At 42.3% G+C, this 9,322-nt stretch overlaps 1 non-coding gene across 1 annotated transcript; it reads right to left on the bottom strand.

The window, feature by feature from the left end:
* Positions 1 to 5,254: 5,254 nt before the first annotated feature.
* On the bottom strand, positions 5,255 to 5,361 carry LOC125578775. Its single transcript, XR_007316858.1, has one exon. It is a non-coding gene; the product is annotated as a small nucleolar RNA R71 (small nucleolar RNA).
* Between the last annotated feature and the right edge of the window lie 3,961 nt (positions 5,362 to 9,322).

The following is a 9,322-nucleotide window of genomic DNA, read 5'->3' as shown; positions in this document are numbered from 1 at the left end:
GTGTTGATGTATGAGACTTCCCATTCATCCTTGTGTTCTGCTAAACATTGCGGTTCTGTAGGGATCTGGGCTGTCGGAAGACTGACGTCGATCGATGGTGCATGTGGTGCATCGATCGATGCTGAGGTCGTGGCTTCCTTCTCAAGTTGCTGTCGTAAACTCTCAATTTCTGTCCTCATTTCTACCATACTTCTGAAAAGCTCATTGTAGCCTCTATCTAAAGGTTGATGTGTATCTTCTACCAATGATTTGAGATCCTCTCCCAGTTTTTCCTGAGCTCCACAAATACCAGTCACCATCTCGTTGATTTCATCTTTGGTGTAGAGTTTTGGTTCCAGTCTTGTGAGTGTGAAGGAAGTGGCTTGTTCTGGAAGACAGATGTGGTTCTCTTCAAAAAGAGATGCTCTTTCCAGTAATTTCCTGATGTCGTCCTTTGTGACATGTATCATCTCACCAGCTATGCCTTGTGCGTGTCCACACTCATCTCTGTAGACTCCATACTCGTCCCTTCGTTCCCAAGTGAACTTTCTGGCTCCGTACATGTCAAAAACGCGGTATCCAAATTCATAACGTCTGTCAATCGACGTCGGGTCTTCCTTATCGGTCGACGTTGGTGTTACACTGTCGATCGATGCTTGGCTTTTTGGTTGGCATGATAGATCTGGACTGATTTCTGTTGCGGCAACTCCTACGTGTTTGTTTGGATCGGTTTGAATGACGTCCAGAGTGCCACATTGCTGTGAGAATAGGTTGTCAGGTCCATTGGCCACTTGAAGGATATCTGCTATGTCCTCTTTGGACACTTGTAAGATCCTTCCATCTATTGCACGTGCGTTGCCATCTGGGTCCTTGAAAATACCAAATTCATCAGGTGTTAGAAAACCGTAATCAATGTTTGCATTATCATTCAATTTAGAAATAGAAAGACTAGGTTTAAGAGTAGTATCAATCGATGTTGATACATATGCATCGATCGATGGCAGAATAATTTTTGCAAAACTTGGGTTCTTGAGATGATTGCTCTTCATGGATTTTCCTGTTGATGTAGACGGAAGAGTGTTCATCCTTTCTGCTTGTGTGTCTGCTCTGGTGTGTGGAGGTGGTTTCAGGGGTGCAAAACGCTTTAAATAGGTATCTATAATCCTAGTTGGAGAGGGAATATTCTCCTGCTCCTGGATTTTTGCTGCAGCGTGAATATCGATCGACGTTCCTGTATGGGTGTCGATCGATGTGAGCGGTTGTTTTGCTGGACAAGGGTGGGTATCGACCGATGTGGAGTGCACTTCGTCGAACGATGTTGGAAACGTTTTGGTGAACTTATGTGTTTCAAATCTTTCATCCTGCAAAGACATTTTTATTGCACGTTCCCTCCAATAATCCTCATCGTATTCCTCTGTATGTTCCTCGTTAGGTGAAGTAATTACAGTGTCAACTGCAAAACTTTCATGGAAACCACTGTCTGCCCAACTGCCTATGGAATAATCATCACGTCCTCTCTTGCTTGGAGGTTGGAAGGCAAAGTGTGAGTAACAATGATTAAGTAGAGGGAAATGGTCAACCGGTTGCTTTACGTCGGGCGACGTGTTGTTGCGGCCATCGGTCACCGTTGACTCATTGGAATCGATCGATGGAAAGGTGTGGGTGTCGATCGATTCCGAGTACTCTGTTTTGTACTCTGATTCGTACTCTGCTCTACAATGGCATGCGCCAATGAAGCCAAGTTCTCTCCCGTAATCTACAAAATTAATTAATTTTTCTCTTAGATCGGATAGGGTCGTTGTGGATGTTGGGGTCTATCAGCGTCAGACACAATTTGTTTTTGTTCATGTCACATACAGTACCTACTGTAGCTAGGAAAGATCTTCCAAGCAGAAGTGAAGAGTTCCAGTTAAGCTTGATGTCCACGACATGAAAATCTACCGGGACAAGGGCATTACCAATCTGTACCTCCAGATCTCTTATGATACCTCCTGATCGTTTTTCTGAAAGATCCACGAAGGTGAAGCATTATGTTGAAGGTTCGATGGTCAAACCAAGATGGTCTGCCATGATCCTAGGGAGGATACTAACTGATGCTTTTTTGTCACACATTGAATGGGGAAATTCAACACCCTTGACTACGCATGGTATTGCAAACTTCCCAGGATCACTCTTCTTCGATAATGTGATCCTGTGTCTCATCTTCTCTCTTACTTGATGAAACATTATCCAAATGTCCTCCTCAGTTACCTTTGTTTCTCTGAAGAACATCCACAACCGGTGTGTGAAGTAAGCTTCATCAAAAGGTGTTTCGATTTGGATTCTGAGTATTCTTTTAGTGAAACCATCCATCTCCTTATCGTTAGCTTCCATCTTAAGGTTCTTAGGAATTTTCTCCTTTCTTTTCCTTAACCTTCTCCCTTTAGTTTCCTGATCTTCTTGAACTGGTTCTGGTGAACTATTTAAAGGGTTGGGTTTTGGTTCAGGTGGGCTAGCTAATGGTTTAGATGGTGGTTTGAGTGCGTTGATATAATCATTATCGATTGAGGGTAACCGCACTCGGTATGTCAGAGGTGCCTGTCGATCGATGGGAGGTGTGTTGTGACGATCGACGTCGGACTCACTCTGTCGATCGATGGTTGGGTCAACCGATCGATCGATTTTATCATAGAAAGGGGAGCGTGGGTGAGGATGCTTAGCTGCGAATTCCTCATGAGTTAGAATTCAAACTGCATTGCATTCAGTCGATTTAGCGGACGACGTCGATCGATGACTAGACTAATCCATCCATCGAACTTCGTCATGGTCTGTCGATCGATGCGAGTTCATCGACATCGGTCGACACCATTGGGATCCGCCGAGACTCGTGGAACTTTCGATTTCAAAGTCTCCTTCCTCAAGCTTTTCATGTCTCACCACTTGCCAGAAATCATCATCTATGATGGTATTTACGTGGTGTTTTGTTTTGTCAGCTCCTGCCTCTCTAGCGAAAGCTTCATGCCTCTTTATAGTTTCTCCAGTCTGAATCACATGCGATTCAAGTTTTCTCACCCGAGTCCCTAAGGTCTTGATATACCTTGGATTTGACCCATTTTCATCCATGATATATAGGTGTTTTACTATATATATATATCTATGTTTTCTACTCTTCTAGGTATGTTTTCAGGTTCAGGTGCATTTCGGAGTAAAGCTATGACTTTGGAGCATTTTGGAGCTTAAAGGACATTTCACCCGAGCTGACCACGTAGAGGTCGACGAGAGGAAGAACAATCGATCGATGCGCATCAGTGCTGACGATCGATACCAGAAGATGCCTCGGCAAATGTAGATTAATATCGATCGATGTACACAAGTACCATCGATCGATGTCGAGACATCAGACACGCGACATTTTGGATTCAGCAGACTTAAAACCCAAGGCCAAGCTAAATTACAAAAATGCCCTGACGAGTTTTTAACCTAGTAGATTATATACTGCCTAAGTGTTTTGACAGCATAAGAGCTTTTTGGGTAGAGACCTTTTTGTTACAAGTTTTGGAGAGAAGATCACTTGTGATTGGAACTCCTTGATATCATTTATTTTCATCTATACTATGAGTTTCTATTTCTTCATTGTTATGAATTGCTTTGCTATGTTTGAGTAGTTCAATTATTAGATCCAGGGTTCAGATAGGTTTGTGGGATTAGCCCCAAACTATAGATCTACCTTGTTGTGATATTCATGATAGATTTGTATTCATTGCTTGTTTTAGCCTTGCTAACTAGAACTTGATCATAGGATTGCATATTCAAGCACCCTTGTTATCCCACCCTGACATCTATCTATCATATTAGGACTGCTAGAGAGGGCTAACCGCCAATTTAGTATCTTAGTAGGGCATATCATACTCGCGCATAGGCCTGGCTAGAATCCGTCGATCGATGTCCTCAACTGACTATCGATCGACGTTGGCAAAGGTGTATCGGTCGACGTCCCAATAGGACCATCGATTGACACTCTCTCGTTGTCGACATACTAACCGTTGAGACACGAGATCTAGCCTGTTAACCAGTGAAACATGTGACAGCTGATCACTGAGTTAAGCGATTGAGCTATAATATATCATGCATGCAACAAATAGGCATCTATAGGTATTATAATCTCCAACACCTTAATAGTGGCCCTGCATCTAATATTATTTCCAACTAAGTTACGTTTACTAGTTACTTCGCTTGTTACTATTGCTATTTAATTTAAACATTTACAACTCTTAGAATTAATAAACACTAGATTTAATTGTTCCCTAGCTCCTTGTAGATTCGATCCCTAAGTACTACATCTGAACCTCTTTTGATGAGAGTAACACTCCTTAGGGTAATTTGAGTGGTATCAAATTTGGCGCCGTTGCCGGGGAGCTTTGATCGCCATTAGAATTAGTTTTATGATTCTTATTCTTTTCTCTACCCCCTTTCTAATAATCTTTTTCTTGTCTTTTCAGGTGCATGCCCAGCGGTACCAGAAGCAACAAGGAGAAAGACTTTCTGTTCTCACACGATCCTGCTCATTTAGAACGCACCATCCGTAGAGGTCAACGTTCAACATCGCTCGACGCAACAACATCGTCGTCGATCGATACGCACAATCAACCGTCGACCGACACCAAACCTTCATCTTCGATCGATCCCAATCGTTCGACAATGATCGATATTATACCGCGTACGTCGATCGATACCGCTTACGTCGATCGATACCGTGTCGTCAAAAATGGTAAACATTATTATTCTAACACATGACGAGAACGGAAACCTGTATGACCAGGATGGTCATCTGCGTAATGCAACAGGTCAGAAAATAGATGCTCAGGGGACTGTAATCCCTGATGCTAATGCTACAGGAGCTGCTCAACCTGTAGATGAGGACGCTCGATCGAAACCACTGGCCGACTACAATCGCCCAGATGAGTACTATTCCAACAGATCAGCTATTCGACTTCCGGAGATCCAGAAGCAGAATTTCGAGCTGAAGCCTCAATACTACACTCTCGTGTCGCAGATACCCTACTCTGGGTTACCGCACGAGCATCCTATGGACCATCTCGAACGGTTCGCGGATCTAATCGCTGCTATTCGGATGGAAGGAGTCCCCGAAGACTACCTGCTGTGCAAGCTCTTCAGATACACGCTGAATGGAGAAGCAATGCACTGGCTGAGGCAGCAACCCACATGATCTTTAACATCCTGGGCCGACATCAAGAATGCTTTCTTACGAAACTTCTTTGTTGAGGCGCGCGCTGAAGAACTTCGGAACAAAATTTCCACATTCTCGCAGGAGGCTGAAGAGTCTTTCAAAGATGCGTGAAATAGATTTAGGTTCTTCCAGCGAGACTGTCCACACCACAGATTTAACGAAGTGCAGCTGTTAAGCACTTTCTTCCGAGGTCTCGCCTTACAGTATCAAATGGCTCTTGATACGGCGAGTGAAGGAAACTTCACTACTCGGAATCCGTTGGAAGCTGTGAGACTTATCGAAAACCTTGCTAACAGCAGCATCACCAAAAACACTGACTCTGAACGGAAGAAGTCTGTAGCCTCTATCGGGAAGGAACAGATGGACGAAGTAAGAGCTAAGTTAGATGTGGTGCACGAGCTTCTTAGGAAGCAAGTCTGTTCAGCTGAAGGAAGAGTTGCAGATACGGAAGGAGAAGAAAATGTAAACTACATTGGAGGTACAGGATTGAAGAAATTTGGAAACCAGGGCGGAAACATAAACTTTTTTGGAAATGGTCAAAGAAGTAACCAAAGTTCACAATTTCAAAAACCCTTCAACAACAGCAAAAGCTACTCGAACTCTTCTACCAAAATCCACCACCCCAGACTCAGGAAAGCAAGATCGAAGAGATGCTTGATCGAGTACTGTGGGGACAACAACAAATCACCGTGGATTTCAACGGTAAGATAGACTCTGCCTACAACAATCTGAACACCAAAATCGAGACCTTAGGGACTCAGGTGAGAAAACTTGAAACGCAAGTAATTCAGACGGGCGAGACTATAAAGAGGCAAGAAGCTTTCGCTAGAGAGGCATGAGCCGACAAAGGGAAACACCACGTAAATGCCATCATAGATGATGATTTCTGGCAAGTGGTGAGAAATGAAAAGCTTGAGGAAGGAGACTTCAAAATTGAAAGCTCCATGAGTCTCGGCGGATCCCAATGGTGTCGACCGATGTCGATGAACTCGCATCTATCGAAACACCATGTCGAAGATCGATGGACGGATTACTCCAGTCATCGATCGACGTCGTCCGCTAAATCGACTGATTGCAATGCCATTCGAATTCTAACTCATGAAGAATTCGCAGCTAAGCATCCTCACCCACCCTCCCCTTTCTATGATAAAATCGATCGATCGGTTGAGCCAACCATCGATCAGCTCAACCGATCGATCGACAGAGTGAGTCCGACGTCGATCGTCACACCCCACCTCCCATCGATCGATAGGCACCTCTGACATACCGAGTGCGGTTACCCTCAATCGATAATGATTACATCAACGCACTCAGACCACCACCTAAACCATTAGCTAACCCACCCGAAACAAAATCCAACCCTTTAAATAGTTCACCAGAACCAGTTCAAGGAAATCAAGAAACTGAAGGGAGAAGGTTAAGGAAAAGAAAGGAGAAGATTCCTAAGAACCTTAAGAGGGAAGCTAACGATAAGGAGATGGATGGTTTTACTAAAAGAATCCTCAGAATCCCAATCAAAAAAGCTTTTGATGAAGCTTATCTCACACACCGGTTGTGGATGTTCTTCAGAAAAACAAAGGTAACTGAGGAGGACATTAGGAGAATGTTTCATCAAGTCAGAGAGAAGATGAAACACAGGATCACATTGACGAAGAAGAGTGATCCTGGGAAGTTTGCAATACCATGCGTAGTCAAGGGTGTTGAATTTCCCCATTCAATGTGTGACACAGGAGCATCAGTTAGTATCCTCCCTAGGATCATGGCAGACCAACTTGGTTTGGCCATCGAACTTTCAACAGAATCCTTCACCTTCGTGGATCTTTTAGAAAAACGATCAGGAGGTATCATACGAGATCTGGAGGTACAAATTGGTAATGCCCTTGTCCCTGTAGATTTTCATGTCCTAGACATCGAGCTTAACTGGAACTCTTCACTTCTGCTTGGAAGATCTTTCCTAGCTACAGTAGGAGCCGTATGTGACATGAACAAAAACAAATTGTGTCTGACGCTCATAGATCCCAATGAAGAACTACGACCCCATCCGACCTAAGAGAAAGGTTATTAATTCTGTGGATTACGGGAAAGAACTTGGCTTCATTGGCGTATGCCATTGTGGAGCAGAGTATGAATCGGAGTACGAAACAGAGTATTCGGAATCGATCGACACCCCCACTTTTCCATCGATCGATTCCAATGAGTCAACTGTGATCGATGACTGCAACAACACGTCTGTGACACCTTCGATCGTAGATAACCGGAAATGACACGGTCAATGTTCCTCGATGGTCGATCCAAAGTTCTCAGAATACCTCCGATCACCTTAGACCAACAACCAAAGAACACCAACGCTCCTATCGAATATCACTCTAGGCTTTTCAACCCGAAAATGAAATATCCGATAGTTAGTTCGTCCGGACAAGGACTAATATCATATGGAACCCATACTTTAAAAACAATCTTTATATATAACAATTTAAAGGCATCTTACAAAATTTGTTATAAATTAACCTCGAGGTTTTCGGTCTACAAATCTTATAAATAAGATATATCAAAATGACTTTGCAAAGATAATAAAACTACCGCTGGCTAATGATGTTCCTTCCCGTCCTAGAGTAAGGTCTCCCGTCTACTGGTTACCTGCATCACAAATGAGTCATGAGTAACTAATTTACTCAGTTAGCCTAGTCCCTCACCCCAACATATATTAATAATATTCTCAAGCAATCAACTTCATTTGTATGCAGTGGAAATATATTCCATAACTAATAAAAATACATATATAATTCAATCATTCCATCGATGTGAATCTTATCTTAAACATCATCTCCACGACACCCGCCATTCACTCATACTTATAATATATATATATATATACTAAACCCGGAAAACCACCAAGGCTAACCGAGCCTAGCGGGTACATAAATATAACCATCATCTCTATTAGATATTCCAAGATAGAACACCCAACGCTGCATGCAGTTACACGGCCTCCAGGGTGCGACCCCATCATCGTGTCTTCATGACCTTGATCCATATCGCAGGACCAATTCACGGTAATGCGGGACCTTCGGGAGAGTGAGTATACAATAAGACTTCACATAATTCACATTTATTAATAGAATACTTATAGATTAGTACTTGAGAACAAGTACTAAGGCTCGGGATAACCTCAAAGAATTATTCTTATTAATTCTTAAGTTTTAAAACTAGATATTTCTTCATATATAAATATAGATCAATGTATAATACTTAATCAATCAACCATAATTACTCCTTAATTAATTCATGATTAATCCTTAATTAATCAATGATTATCCCTTAATTAATTCATGATTAATCCTTAATTAGTCAACCATATTCAATATGCAATCATACATACTCATTCATAATTCATTCATTATCTATCTAGACTCACCTTTGATTCCATGAAATTGGCTAGGGAAGACTAGACTCGAGCTCAAGCGAATCACACTTCACTTCTGGATCACTCTCGGTTCAGAACCATCACAAGGATCCGGCTGATCCGAATACTCTCCTTGGCCATCTGAATTCAAAACATAACAGTTGGAACATAAGGTTCACTAGTCTGGTTCAAGAAGAAACTCAACTCAGTTCATAACATTTCAGTTCAGTTCTCTCATATCAGTTCGGTTCAAGACAGATTGATACCATGTTCAGCTCGGTTCAAGCTTTAACAATTTAACTCAGTTCATATCAGCTTAGTTCATGCTCAGCTAACTCCGGTTCTAATCAGTTCCCAACAGCTTAACTCGGTTATACTCAGACGACATCAGTTCAAGACAATTTCAGACCATAGACAGCTCGGCTCAGATTAGATCAGAACATACTCAGCTCAATTCAGTTCTAAACAAGATAAAATCAGTTCGGTTTAATTCCCATAATTCTTATCAGTTCGTCTACTGGTTCTATGAGACTGATTAAATCATAAACCAACCAAGACTGAAGAGAACAAGACCTTAGACAACTGATCCTGACAGGTTAACCAACATACAGCAATTGGTTCTCATCAAAACATGGCTGAATCAAGAAGCTGAAGCTTACCGGTTTTACTCAACTAATTAAACTTGACTGGTTGTCTCTCTTCAAGCTAACCAC

Source organism: Brassica napus, chromosome A9 (assembly GCF_020379485.1).
Source record: "Brassica napus cultivar Da-Ae chromosome A9, Da-Ae, whole genome shotgun sequence".
Classification (NCBI taxonomy): domain Eukaryota; kingdom Viridiplantae; phylum Streptophyta; class Magnoliopsida; order Brassicales; family Brassicaceae; genus Brassica; species Brassica napus.
Note: the sequence above shows the minus strand (reverse complement) of the source record. Positions and strands in the feature narration are given on the sequence as shown.